General features: G+C 33.2%; 1 long non-coding RNA gene across 1 annotated transcript in view; it reads right to left on the minus strand.

The window, feature by feature from the left end:
* Nucleotides 1-1,043: 1,043 nt before the first annotated feature.
* The window catches only part of LOC150099028 (uncharacterized), a 111,010-nt gene continuing 96,543 nt past the window's right edge, over nt 1,044-15,510 (minus strand). Inside the window, exons 3-4 of the long non-coding RNA XR_016549545.1 lie at nt 7,426-7,468; nt 1,044-1,183 (exon numbers count right to left, since the gene is read on the minus strand). This is a non-coding gene — a long non-coding RNA (uncharacterized LOC150099028). The remainder of the gene's footprint in view (nt 1,184-7,425; nt 7,469-15,510) is intronic.

The raw sequence follows: 15,510 nt of genomic DNA on the forward strand, positions 1-15,510 counted from the left end.
AATACCAATTACACTGGCGTCTTCCTAATCCGACACCCTCTAATTAGTGCATCAGTTCATTCAAATGTAACTAGGAATAATATAATCAATGAGTACGTGTATCATCATAATGGCAAGGAATTGAATTAGGAGAATTTTACTGCGCAAGTGGACATGCAGGATCAAAATCATTGTCATTTTAAAAAAATTGCTATGTCTTTCTTTAGAACCATACTACAAGACAATTATTCACAGAGTAGGGAAAATATATTAATTTATAAATCTGGTGGAATTGCGAGGTAAGATTTATATTACGCAACATTCAATCAGAAGACAAGTGAAAACGAATCTTAAATCTTTTCAATTAGAAGTTTATCTTACAGAATCACTCGACTTTTGTAAGAAAATCAGAAACTTCATTAATTAATATTTGACACGTTATTATAAAGCCACGTATTCAAGACAAGTTACATTTTCCTTCCTAAACTTGTTAGTACCCCCGTTGCAAATAATCGGCGATTTTAAAACGAGCACATTTACGTTAGTAAAGGACACCACAGAAAGTTATTCGTTAGGTCATCTAATGGGGGTAACACTCCTACTTTAAAATATTTTTGGTTGAAATGAATGGTAAATGCATCAGAGTGACGATAAAAATAGTAAAGTGGGCGGGTGACTTCGTATTATAAAGTTTGGCGTGCAGTTAAATGAATCAGAAAAGCAAGTTCGCTGGAACGGACGCATTAAAAGTACGGTAATTGGGTTAACTGACTGTGTGATGCTGCTCACTGAACTGAACAAAAGGCGTTTTGATAGTTTTCCGACTCGTCTCATATGTATAGAGAAGTATTTACCATTTGATTTTCTGCAAATCTAAACTGGTGACTTCCTATATTTGAGTTTACTGTTATATATATATATATTTATTCTCAAGTTATAAAGTCTTAATGTCTCTCACAAAAAAAGTTTGTAAGGTTGTAACATGTGATACCTCAGTACTCTAAATTGTGGTAAGAATTTTTATTATTATTTAATTTATTTTTACATGGTCCAGCAACTCTCTCCTAAACAATCGCAACATGTAACTTTTCCTGGCCTCCAATAAGCGGGATGGTGGTCTCACAGTGAACAGTGAAATTAATCTCCAACTTAAAGACAATAGCAAACATCCATGGCAGCACTTGAGCAACCAGACCCGGAAAAACTTGAAAGAGAAAAAAAAATTACAAAACCATTCTTTTGAGTAGGAGTTGGAATATAAAATTTTTAACGGCAACCAAGAAATGGAATTATATAAGCTTTTAAGTAATCCCTTTATGACACATCCTTCGAGTGGTTTGGAAATACTAATGGATATATATAAGTTCGGAGTTTAGAAAGAGCCTTAACTATAGAGATGTTGACTTCTTTATCGCTGTCTGAATATAAGTTCGTCAGTCAATTTGAGTGCGCCCTTCGTAGAATAAATCGAAGATGATTAACAAGGCGATCAAATATCTTAAGAAAATAAAGGCTTATAGTAATAGAACATCTTCGCATATAGTTCTGATGATCTTGAATATAATCTTATAATAAGCAATATTTGAGATCAATAGTATCATTCACTTGACATATTTTCATTAATGAAATAGTTTAAAAGAAAGAAAAAAAAACTCTAGTAGCTCCTATTCAACATAATGATATTATGTAGAAAACGATGTACCGTTACATGATGGGGGTATACAGTTTAATGATTGCTTGATGCAGAATATAGTTTCTACCACCGAATAACGTTGTTATTTGGATATTCATGTTTTCAGAATAATTTTCTATAACGTTTTGTCAACCCTAATGTCATTTTCACGAGTATGTAGAAAGTTTTGTAAAGTGGTTAACTTTCGCCAACTGCTTCACAGAATTAACAGCGCAAGTGCTTGGATTGGATGAATTTCGATACGGAGTAGTAACCACTCCAGTTATACAGCAGTGTATTATGTACGTTAATTGAGCATGTTCTAATGGTCGGTTTGTCTGTTTTGCGGTGGAAAAACTCCTCCAAATTTCAGGGCTTTTCAATCAACGGTTAACTCACCTTTGATTGTAATACGCTGATAAAGGTTGGTAGCGTCCTAGATGGGTTTCCAACGCGTTTGGCTTCGAAGGCGTATGTAGTAAGCAACCAAATGTGTAAATAACACCGCAATAAGTTTAATGTATTATACGTTTTCAGAATATTTGATTTTCTTTTACTGATTAGCAATAACTTTATAAGTTATCACTGTCATTTTAAATACTTCGTAAATCCTAACCTTGAAGATAAATGCATCTATTTTGAGCTCTCCTTAGCGGGATGATAAGTATAAAGTATTCTCGCGTGAGTTCATGAGATTCTTAGGTGTTTGAGCACCTGCTTAGTAAGAAACTCCTGACTAAGCTGAGTATACAGTCTTCCATTAACCAAAGAGATTCGTCTGAAATTTTATGGACAATACGTATTAGAGTTGCTCAGCAAAGTAGAAATTAAAACCAAATCATGAGATTAAATTGAAAAAAAAAATCGCAAATGAGAACATTAAATTCTTGTCTTAAGCAGTAAAACTGAAGGCAGAACGAAAAGGTTTAACATGATTTGGAGACACCAGCAGCAACTGGAGTAAACCGTTGAATCAGAAAATTCAAAGAAAGAATCTTAAGTGCTAATGCCAAATCATTTTATTCGCTTAAGAAATTCCGTGTATGCAATTTCGTTATCCTAAAGAGACATTAAAGTAAGTGGTGTATTTGCCCTTCTCTCAACTATGAAGAAAACGTAGAACAAATTCGTGTTTCATGTACTCAGAACGGATATAGTTGTTCGCAAGATGTACATTATTATTTTCAAAAGGAAGAGATGAAAAAAAAAAAAACTAATTATCCTGTGACTAACCTCAGAGAATAATAATAAAAAACAGTATTTACAATGTATTTATTAAATTTTCCTTTAAAACAATGAATATCTAACCAGCATCATTGTCCTCTTTATTCTGAATAATATTACACATAATTTTTTAATTGGCAACAGACTACGTATGTAACATAACTATCATCTTTTGAAAGATCACTTTGCCAATGACTAAGAAGTGAAAGAAGTATACGAACACTGATGCTCTACAGCACTGAGATGCAATCCACAAAAGCAAGGTTGAAATTATGAGAACAGTACTGAGGACCCTGTAGAAAATCAGCTATAATTCGTCTAAAATTTCTGAAATCAGTATTTAAAAGAAAGATAATCAACCATGAGGAATTAACCCTCTGAAAATCAACACTTGCAGAATTTTCCACTGCAATCGCCAAGTACGCTGGTCTTAAAGATTGTATAAACACTCATTCTAGACCAGAGTACCTATGCAGTTATCAGCCGTTCTAAACTTATTTTGTTCAATAGATTGCTTATTATTCAAACTCACTGAGTGGCATTAATTCACTCAACAGATTACCGAGTCAAGCATGCTGATAACAATGCAGTTCAGTCAACAGAAAACTACGACGAAACTGTTTCAATAAGCATAGTAATTAGCTAAATATGCTTGTTTATAAATATTTTTTTTTTTGTAATATCTTTGCAGAGTAAACACATGATTAGTGCAATAATGTTCTTAAAAAGACGCGAATTATATATTTTTAAAAAATGCATTAAAAACTAATGGCATTGGTAGTTCGAATACCACTGGTGAGCATACAAAATTATTATATTGTCCTTTGAAGAAGATAATCATTATTTTTCATTTTTTAGTGTCTATAATCTTTTTCCCGCATATAGACGGGAGATGTCCTTCTACCTCCTTCAGTTTTAACTACTGAATTAAACTGAAGTGTGTTGACCACGTATTTCTCGATATAAAGTGTTCCGTTTTTATACTATACAATTGTTTGAACCAGTGGCGGCCGGTGAAAATTTTAAGTGTGTGTGTGTGGGGGGGGGGGGGGGTGCTGCATATACAAATTAAGAAAAATAATTAATTTTTTCCTAATCAGTAACCGATTTATCAATAAGTAAATTTTCATATTAAAAATTGCTTTATTAAAAATATTTCACCCTCACCATGAACACACACAAAATAAAAGTTTCATACACAATAACGCGCGCAAGCATACAATTTATCTGTGGCGACACTGGTCAAACGAGCAGTGTCGGTTTCGACATTGCGTAGATCGCAGTGCGTTTGTTTTGTGTAACGATAATTGAGGAAAAATAATTCTTCTCATATTTTCAACAGTGACACTGTTTCATAATTCAGCCTTGTATCTATAATAAATAAATGTTATTTTAACAGAATAAAATAAGATTTATTAAAAATATTTCATTCTCACTAAGAACACACACCAATAATAAAAGTTTCGTATTGCACAGAAATAACATGTGCATACACTCATACGGATTCACTTGTTACGTGTAGTGACAAGTGCAAACGAATATCGGTGAGTCTAGCTGCAACTGACCGAATGTGATAATTCCGACACTGCGTTAGATCCGTGCATTTGTTTCGTAATCTAAAGCGTTAATCGAACAATTCCAATTATTAACTATTCAATCACTGTCGAAACATAAGCTGTAACCTTTAACATGTATTGCATGTTGTAAGCATCGTTATTATTTATAAACACAAATTTTTAATTTAATTTTTTCGTTTTTTCCTTTGGGGTGTGCTGCAGTGTCGCAGTACTTATGTACAAGCCGCCACTGGTTTGAACAACCTTTTATTTCGGCTTTTTGTAATGCGCCTTTTTCAGATCTATAAAACCCAAACACAGAATTTTTTCTTAGCCTTAATTATATTTAAAAAAATCTGATGTAGGGAATTCTTCGATATTGCTCACAGTGCTGTATTACTCTTTTTATGAATGGTACTATGAGATCCACCCTCTAACCAGGCCTTCTGACTCATGCACTTCTGATCGAATGTCATCTATTTCATCTATCGTTCGTATTTCAGGAACAAAGCAATGCACTCATGATTGTGCATTCATTTTGAATATTTTCTATCACTTGTTCATTAGCAGTCTTTCAGAGTACCTACTTTAGACATCTAAAATGTCTATCTGCAGTTTTCATGTCACCTTTATCATTTCTAATCCCTTTTTTCGGTTCTCTTTCCTCCATTTCTAATCTTTTTCAACAGCCTCTGGAACATCTTTTCACCTTTCTGATATTTATTTTGTATATTCTTACCAAACGTTCCCCTTCACTTTTGTTTAGCTACATTTATGTCTTTTTTTTTCTATCATGGAGGTGAATATTTTATCCTTGCATACATGTTTATCCATGTTTTCTTCAGTGTATCTACTAACCATTCTCCAAGGTTTGTTTCTTGTTTTTAAACTTTCGTTTTTTTTCATCAATAATGTTTGTGTATTTAAGTCTATAATTTTCACCTCCATTTGCTAGATTGATTCTTTTTGAAACTTTCTTACACAATTTTCTTTTCAATAGAATACTGAATTTTTTTCCGATTCAGCACTAATGGTGTTCAATTTCTATTTGAAATTTCCTATATTCTTTTGAGTCCTGAATCATCGTGAAGATATCAATATTAACAATAACAGTCAATAAGAACTTTTTTGTCTTTTTTTCATGTGCAAAAATAAACATATTTATGATCACTTTTGATGTGGTCTAGTCATTACTAATATCATGTCCTGAACAGAAATCTAAAGGTATTCATCTTGCTCTTCTTTTCTCCAAATTTCCACAAAATATTCCTTTATGTTGTCTTCATTTCCTATTCTCTTATTACGATGAATGACCGAAGTTTTCTTTGTCATCAGCCTTCTCTAATGACTCGAAAAATGTATCTTCTTTTTCTTCATACTTTTTGTGTGACCAAAGGCACAAATAAGTCTCATTGTCCAACTTTTCGTTTTGATATTTGCCTGCATTACTCCACTTGATATTACCTGCCATTCATTCAAGAAGACTTCAATCTTCCATGAATGCGAAATTAAACTGGCAGGTGAATCCGCTGAAATACCATGTTGATGTAAACTACAAGAATATTCTTATTTCTCTGCCAGAAGTAATTATAGTCTCTGCACTACGCCAAATATCAGTAGACATGTACCGAAAGCGATTATTCTATTGTAAACTGTCTGTTGAAATTTAAACTGGTTCAAAAGAGTAAACCGAAAGCATTATTTCTTTCCAGAATTTAGAATTTCGTGAATCTTGCACGTTAGAGCTGATTGTTTTTGTCAAAAACCTGATATTGCAGGCGTTAAATTAAACAGGGGACGAGGGCGATATGTTGGGAATGATTTGGGCAGAAGAGAAATTACGATGTTTTAATATTCCCTTTCAGGTAGTCAGATTAAAAAGATTTCCGAGCGAAAATATCCAATTAATTATTTGTAATGAAAATGAACGCAGCAGTTAAGAAGCCTGATTTGAACGATGTACAACATCGACTTAAAACAAAAATGGCAAGAAAAGAAGAAAAAAAAATGGTTGAAGCTTGAGCTGATGAAATTCGTAATCTAACAAAAAGAAGAATAAATCTAATAAAAAACTTGATTGTGTTAGATTGTCATAGCAACCTATACTCTTCAACGCTGCATGTTATGAATTTACTAAAATGGAAGTTAAAAGTGCATCTAATTAAGCCTACAACAATTTCTCAAAGATTTTTTCCATTGCACTTATCGTAGGATGAATAAATTAAACACATACCAGCTCTGAGTCGAATGCAACACTATATTGGAATATCTCCCGCAAGAATTGAACAGCATTAAATAGGAGAGACGCAAAGAAAGCACCCGCATAATAATGAACAGGAAAAACTAGCAGCAAAAGAAAAAGTTAAAGAGATGGATCATTCATCAAAAATACTTTTTGAAAAGTTCTCTTATGATAAAATATCCATGCTTCTAATTAAGAAGTCTGTAACTGCAGCGTATTTTTCCATTACACTACTGATATAATATTAAAATAAAACCGCACATGTTCCTCTTTACGGAAGTAAAACGGAAGAAGACTTACTTAACAAAATCAGTAGATAGTGCTTATAACGGTATCAGTACGTCCGTAACAGATGCATTTATTGCATTGCTGAGCAGAATAGCAGTTGAGGGAAATGGACTACTGATAGATAGATATAAGAGAAAGAATAAGAAAGGGGAAAATATTAATTAGTAGATGCAATCCATATGAAAGTATCGCAAGGTAATCAAAGATAGACTATGATAAAACGCTTATCAGAAAGAAAAAATGGATTAACTACAAAACATTTATTTCGTAGTTTATATTCTTCAATAAAGTAATTAGCGAGGTAAGGAAAATTAAACAAGAATACTGGAGAATAATGCAAGCTCAAACGAAGGTATAAAACTAATAATTATAGGATTGGATAAATGGAAATATTGTGTTCTGTGTATAGATCTTGAAAATAAATATGATACAAAGTAATTATGTTTAGGAAGAGGATAACATACCTTTTGAAATAGCAGGAAACGATACTGAGAAACCCTGAAATAACTGAAAATATACAGAATTAAGTATTAAATTGTGAACGGGGAAAAACAAGTAGGAAAATCAAAGAATTAGGTGATATTCTAATACAAAATATTCAAAGAGCTAAAGAGGAATAAACTTGGATTTAGAAAAATAAACAGTAGATGCAATTATATTAAAGCAAATATAAGAGAAACCATTAGAATATAATTAACCTATTTGCATGAGTTTTAACTTAAGCGTTTGATGGAATAAAGTTAAAGGATATAACTGGATTAACAATAAAGTACCAAAAATAAATTACAGAAATAATTAAGAATATACACACACAAGTTCGCTAATGAATACAGAAAGATTGAAAAAGTTAAAATAAGCAAACATTCAATACAACAACAAAAAGAGAAAAATCTAAAATCATGACACTTGTTTCCAATCAAAGGAAAATTAAACCGAGTAAGTTAATAATTTGCAGGACTTAAAATTTGTTACTGATTAAATTGAATGTTTCTTTATTTATGGCTGCATTTATCACATAAATTTATGAAAGAGAAACTGGGGCAGACAATAAGTCCTGAAAACAATGATATTACAACAACTTAGCTAACTAGTGAAATGAGGAGAAGAAATAATTCGACACAGCAGTCTTAACTTATTTGTGACGTTCCCTAATTGAATGTTAGTGTGGTATTCATTTTGGAAATATTTCAGGGGAAAGTATCCTTTCCCTACATGTTTTTGAGCTTCTTGTCCTCTTCTTAGGTAGGAGGAGGTTAAATGTTGCTTGTTGGAAGACCACCGTTCAGACAACAAAACATAGTCCGAACATCTTTTGAAAATCCCAGGATTTTTCAAAGGGTAGAAATTCCCGTTTTTATTAAATGGGCGCTGCAGATACGATCATCCTAGTCATATAATCCCAAGGTTTAACCACCATGTATCGATTTATTTACAGAAATAAATCTTTGGAGACCAAATGAATAGATGAAATCTTAAGCAGACTACAGCAGATGTGCTCTTATAAATTTCCGGTTGTTTTATGCCTTTCCTACAGGCGAACGATTGGCATCTAAGAGCATAATACAGTATGAGCCCACTGAAGATATTGAATATTATTTTTTTATTTTCTTTCTTCGAGCAGATATTACTGCCACTGATTTACCTCACTTCCCAATTATAAAAAAAATTACATTAATGGAAGCTCTTCCTAAATGGAAACAGTAAGCATATGAATTATATCTAAGTGCATTCTAAATAAATCAATCGTAAATATATGTTTTTCCATTTAGTGCTTTGTTGATGGCTGTTGGAAAGTTCTCTAAATCGTTTGGTTGGAGCGGTTAGCACCTGCAGCTGAGTAGACTGAAGTTCAAGTACAACAGCTGTGACCTTTCGGTATGCGATGCCATTTCAGCTGAACAAATGTAGAAAAACTCCTTTCGGAACAGTTGATAGCTAAGAAACAACTAAAAGGTCTAAGCGCTTTATCGATTGGCACGTGCTAACGGTGCCAAATGACGTTTACTTTCTTCAGTGAGGAACTGGGTTATGGTAACGGAATAGCGCCATTAGTCCATTATCGTTTGCACTGCAGTTTCCAGCCGGGGAGCTCATTCCTTGTAATTTTAGTAAGGTCGAGCAAAGCTCCATAATTCGATATCATGAACATCCTTATAGGTTCGTGCATAGAAAAAGTATCAATTTACCAAAAAAATGTTCATAGATATATGAGGACAGTAATTTGTATTTCGAGTTGAAGTCTCAAAAAGAATGCACTCTATCCAATGGAAACAATCTCAGAAAAACCAGTAGTTTTTCTAAACGTACTGAAACTACGGTATACGGGGGTGCAGCAATAAGGTCTTCAATCCGAAGCCGTAACGAACTTGCTGAATATACAACTTCTGTTTTTCATATCATGAAGTTCGGATTGTTGACCCAAAACAAACCCATTTAACCCCATGATACTAGCAAGCTCTGAGGTTTTCGGTTATGAGAGCGTATACTTCAGCATCACACTAATAAAATATTCTAACCAAATAAATGCATTAAATCCTGATCTTCATTTATTTACTGGCCATATAATATAGAAATGTGTTAGAAGTTGACGCTAATGTCAGACGGTTATAGTTCTATATGTGAAATACTGAATGGTGTGTGAAGCAATTAATATATAAAACGGTTTTGCTTGAAATAAATATGAAATTTTCCATTATCATCTAATCTAATTTTACAAACGAAGGTTGTGTAGTGTATGCTAATTAATTAATATTAGTCAATATATAGATTTTTGGAACAAGAATTCATCTTTTATTAGTGTAATGCCGAAGGTTATAATTTCCCATTTAAAACTTGATAGCAAGTTCTTTGACAAACTAAATTTACCTAATTGATTTGGACAATAAAGATTTTATGTGCTGTTTTTATTTAAATAAATCAATAAAATAAATATATATAGACATTTCATAGCCGAGTTGACAAGTGTTATCATCATGCGTATCAAGGATTTAGGCCTAGCATGGCCTGTTCCTGCCTTAGAAGTCATCGTTGAATCGTTTAAGAGGACGTCCTGGTTTTCTTTTTCCTAATGGCTTGTACTTTAAGGCTTGTTTTGGTAATCTTTCTGTTTTCATTCTTTGAACGTGTTCCATCCATTTATGTTTATATTTTTTAATTTTTTCTATTACTGGTTCTTGGTTTAATTCTTTCATAATTTCTTCGTTTCTTTTGTGATCAAATAGGGTATACTTTGCAGTTTTTCTCATGAACTTCATTTCTGCTGTTGTTAATTTTTGTTTATCTCTTTTGTTTTATTGTCCAGATTTCGCTTCCATACATTAAGACTGGTAGGGTTAATGTATTGTATACTTTACAAATGACAAGTGTTATGATATTCATTATATTTAGCTATTGAAGTAATTAAAATACAATACCATTCATGCATAGTCCGTCTATATACTTATACATTAACTTAGCAGTTTATCCCCGAACGTTAGGTAGATAGATTTTATTAGTTTTATTATCTGAATTATGTGAAGTGATATGCTAAAATATTAACCCTATCTGATGACTTAGATGAGTTCAGCGTTTTCGGTTTTAATTGTAAGATCATAAATACGAAATCTAGTAAAAATCTATCCGGCCATTGCGGTACTATTATATGCTCACTTTAAACGGGAGGGTGCTCATATTGTTATAAATGCAACTAAAATCGATGTTAATCTGAAGATCTGAATATTTTATCTACTACGAATTAAGTTTACAAGATGCATAAGGTGTGAATCTATTACAAAAGCAAAAAGTTTGTCCGGGATAGTGATAAAGGCTCATTTCATTTTAATGATACAATTAGAACTGTTAATATATTATAGCGGTTTACCACATATATTTCTTTAAGACGTTTTATAACTTTAACTATAGGAAAGCGCTTGCTCAATTTGGTCAAACTCTTTATTATTAATTGAAATATATTCCCTTCTATTTAAATCCTTCAAATATTTTAAAATCAAAACATAATAAAAATTATCTGAAAATTCTTGACAGTTTGGAGAAAATACATTTACATTATGTTGCTGGACCCTTCATTTCTTTCTGTATAAAAGGAAAAACGGAAAAGAGAGTGAGCGAGAGAGAAATCATAAGTCACACTATCGAAGTCATTAAGCTCGTCCATCAAAGTGGGGAAAAAACTGCGCCGTGACATGTGTCATGGGAACTTACTGTTAACAGTTTCTGCAGTCGGTTCGGAAATACATGAAACCATTCATTGAAAAGGGTGGAGGAAGCTTGTTAAGGCGGGGTAGATTTCCCTTGTGTACAGTCCAAGACAATACGGAACACCACAAAGATGGAGTTCGTGTTTTACCGATTTCCCGTTTGTCATGTATTCATCACACTTTAAAAGATAAATGATACACATCCGCCCTCCCTCCCTTTTAAAACCGTATTCGCATTACAACGATTAAAGCAAAACAAAAGGGTGGAAAACAGTCGCATTTATTACTCTCTTGAAATGTGATTATAACACACAGACACACCCTCTGCGCGGTAACTGCTATCACACAGCCACACCTGGAATGTAGTAACGTGGGAGAATAAATCAGCTTGACTCAGGCAGAGGCCCGATAAGTAAATAAAAAGGAATGGCTTTTATTTATTAGCTAATTTATTTAAGGAGACAAAGCTCTCGTTATGAGTAACTTCACAATAATGATGTTCATAAGTGGTAGCAGTTGCTTTGTAATCGATAAAAGTAGAAAAAACAACTTTTTATTTTTGGTGTCCTCCTGCAGTCTTGATGTTTCCTTCCAGATCGTGTTGTTCAAGGAGATCACCAGTAACTATACGGTGTGCCAAATTTGGGAAAAGAACACTATACATTTACTGCACAATACAATTAAATATGATAAAATCTATATAATTAATTCAGTTTGTTCGAAATTCCGTGTGACGTCAAACGTGACGCTTATATTAATGCAAACGAGATGTTAAGAGACTATCATCCAGTTGCAATATGACGCGAGTCAAATCAAAATTTCTCTGCGACCAACTTGGGTGCAGTAACCGATGAGTATGACATAAGGAAATGGTTACTATATAAAAGCAGTGCCAAACAAGATCGAGTTGGAATTATAAATACAGCCGATGGATAACAGCTGTGACTTCTTTATAATGCCTTTTTAATTGCATATTTGCTTGTTTTATGGAAAGAAAAATCCAGCTTTCTCCTTATGATAAAAACCAATTCATCTCAGCTGAAAAGCCCTTATAAAATTTCCTGTCTCCTAGACATCAGCTCATCATAAGGCTCTCCCAAAGGAAAGGGGTTCGGCAAAATATCGTCCAATTTTGCGATAATTGTTTTAATTAAAGCAATTATCTGCATATCTGGTTTTCATTCTGCTTCATTTAAAAAGGTTAGTGATCTAGAAATTCTGAAAGCGTATCATAAATACTGCACGAGTTTAATGAATGTAAAGTAATTCAAATATAAAAACTCTTTGAATTTCCGAATTATAAATGATACTGCTTTTGAAAGGATGTTTTTTTACCACAAATCTCCTTAAATGGTGTCTTACCATTATGGCAGTTTAAAAAGAAGGTCCATCAGAAGGTTCGTCCCTGCAATGATCATTAACAATTCACAAGGAGAAATATGTTGGAAAACTTCAATATTCATCTTATTTTTCCTCCATGAGGGAAAATATAATGCTATGTAATCTGCTCGAAGATTCTATACAATCGTGTAAAAAATACATTGATGTTTCACTAGAGTACCGCTTCATTTTTTTTTTAAAACAGACTACTCAAAAGTTATATTTTAAATTTTGAAATCGAGTTAATTGTAAGCTAAACTCGGGAAAATTGTGCTCACTTCGTTATAACTAAGATATAGAACTGGAAGGAAAATAAACACAAGATACGGTAATTCTGCATTTTTCTCAAAATCAGAATTTAAAAAAATCTGATATATTTATAATACACTTCACGTGTTATGGTTGACACGTAATGGATAACAAAACCAATGAGAAATTATTTTTTTATTGTTGTTAGAAAACGGACCTGCCAATGATTTTGTGCCTATTATAAAACTGAGATAGTGTTACCTTCTATATTACAAATTCATACTTAACTGAATGGGGTCGTTTTTCTAGTCTGGGAACAGAAAATCCTAAACGGAAACTTTAGAAGGGCGGGAAAAGGCTGTGCAATTAAACCGGTTACTAAATAATTCGTTTTGTACTTAGCAACGGAGGAAATTGCAACCAAGTGCTCCTCTGTTAAATCATTATGAGAATCTTCTCCGCGAAACAATTAAGTAAACACTAAAGTTTGTTCAACAAATGCTGTTAAATCTCGTTGTAAATTGCAGTTGTAAATCTGAAGGAAAGTTAATTTGTCCCAACTGTAGCCCACTATTTAAACCATCTATCTTGGCTGACCTTATGCTGTCTGTTTCCGAGGAGAATAAGAGAAGATTCGCTTTGTGTACCGCTGGCTTGATTTATATGGGAATTAGCGAGGGTATCACCTTCCCTCCCACACAACGTTCACTCTTTCCGGTTTATGGTTTCTGTGAGATACTTTTGTGCATTGAAGTAATATGCGAGACATGTGATTCTCTCTCTTCTCCAGCATATTTGCACATGCAGAAAATATGTGCGGCGTTTCCATAGAGACAGTCTTATTGAGTCAAGGATAAATGTCCACAAGTGCAGAACTCGAGGAGGTGGTTTCTAAATAAAACATTGACTTGTATTGCGAACATTAGTGTATGAAGTATGGTTGCTACAAGGTCAATGAACTTCAGGAGAAACTCCTTGCTTATTTTTGAACAAAACTGACCGTGAGTAATACTATTAGCCGTTTAATAAAGATGGGTATTGATTAGAACCACCACAGAAGCAGCTAAGGGTCAGTATATCACGCCTCTTTATCTGCCAGTTTGTCTATTTCACAAGATGAAAATTTGAGGAAGAAAGATGAAAAAATGCAGTATAGTACAATGTTTCGTACGAACGGTTCAAAAAATTAGATATTTTAAATCAATATACGATAATTTTTTTAATCATCATTCTAAGATTCTATAGAGTCGGATTTAATATTATTATTCCAATAAGGATATGTTAAAGAGAAGTTACCGTGCAGTGTCATGTTTCGGCCTTTTAATATTTTTTTGGCAAAAAACCCATTTGGCGTCTAAAACGCAATCCGTTTAAATATATTTACATGTCGCATTTGATGTAATATAAACCAAAGCTTCTAGTCGCCTTATATCCATAGCTGCTTGTGTTTTTGTTTTTTTTTGCTAGTAACAGGTTTTCTAAAGAAAACAGCAAGCATACGAATGATGTCGCTACCAGATCACTGGTAGCGACATCATGCTGTAATATTATCTGCTAAAATTTTTTAGCAGATATTATTACAGAAGGATTAATAAAATCCTTCGAATGCTTAGTCATGTTTCAGCGCTAAGTCAATTTCTTGTTTGCTTACACACCGACATGAAACACGAAGCCTAAAAGTTTAAGTCTTTCCCAAATTCTGGAAAACTCTGCCGAACATGTTTCGAATTATTCGACTCGCATGTTCAGCGGCAACAACAACACTATTTCCATCGTAAATTTCATAGTCACATATCGTATGATTATATAAAAACAATGAAGACGTACTGAATCTATCTGCAAAATATCAATTGCATGCTGTGAAATACAACAATAAAGTGCAGTGGCTAATACATTGAGTAATCATTTTTTTATTTTATTCTTGTACCCCACAACCTTGAAATATACTGCACTGTGTAACGAGATCTAGGGTGGGGCTTGCGAGAAACTATTGTAAATTCTTGAATAAAAATATAGATATGTCTGCTCATTTTTACTGAAAAAAAATTCTCATAATATGTACTCTGTGTAAAGAGTGTAAAGGATACTACGATAGTTGAAGTTATCTGTCATCCAACGAAAAGGTCCCTCCTGGTTCAAATCCCTTCTTTCACATGAGTTTCTTGAGCGTCTTTAGGGGAAAGATGAATTTCATCGCCTTGCTTATTGAAAACGATCCATGTTTGGTCTCTACAGTCTGTAAAAAATAACTCAAGAAACTTTAGTCGATGTACCATGGATTCCTGTCCTTTCGTGTGCTAGTCGCATAAGAAGGCGTTTCTTTATCAGCCATTTTCTTCTAAATGAATACTGCAGTTCCTGTGGTCTAAGACCCTCCCCGAATTTTTTTCTGTCTCAAACTTTTCTAGCATTTTCTCTCCATTTACGTTACCGTGGCACCTTAGATTGCATGTGCTTATATTAATACCAATACACTTTATAATATGAATATGCTATTAGCATATTTTACTTCCCTAATTTTCATCTCATATATGTGATTGCTAGCCGTCGGCTTAATTGTTGTACCCAAATTTCAGGTTCATAACTGGTTTGAATACTGTTTATTAATTTTATCTTATTCCACGTATTGTATCTTATTCATGTAAATTTACTCATATGGCTGCCTACCATATCATATTTGCTGTCTATACGCCACGCATAAAATATAAGGGTTCCGTGAAAGAT

This window comes from Typopeltis vanoorti, chromosome 15 (genome assembly GCF_054136105.1).
Source record: "Typopeltis vanoorti isolate ZY-2024b chromosome 15, IOZ_Tvanoo_1.0, whole genome shotgun sequence".
Taxonomy (NCBI): Eukaryota; Metazoa; Arthropoda; class Arachnida; order Uropygi; family Thelyphonidae; genus Typopeltis; species Typopeltis vanoorti.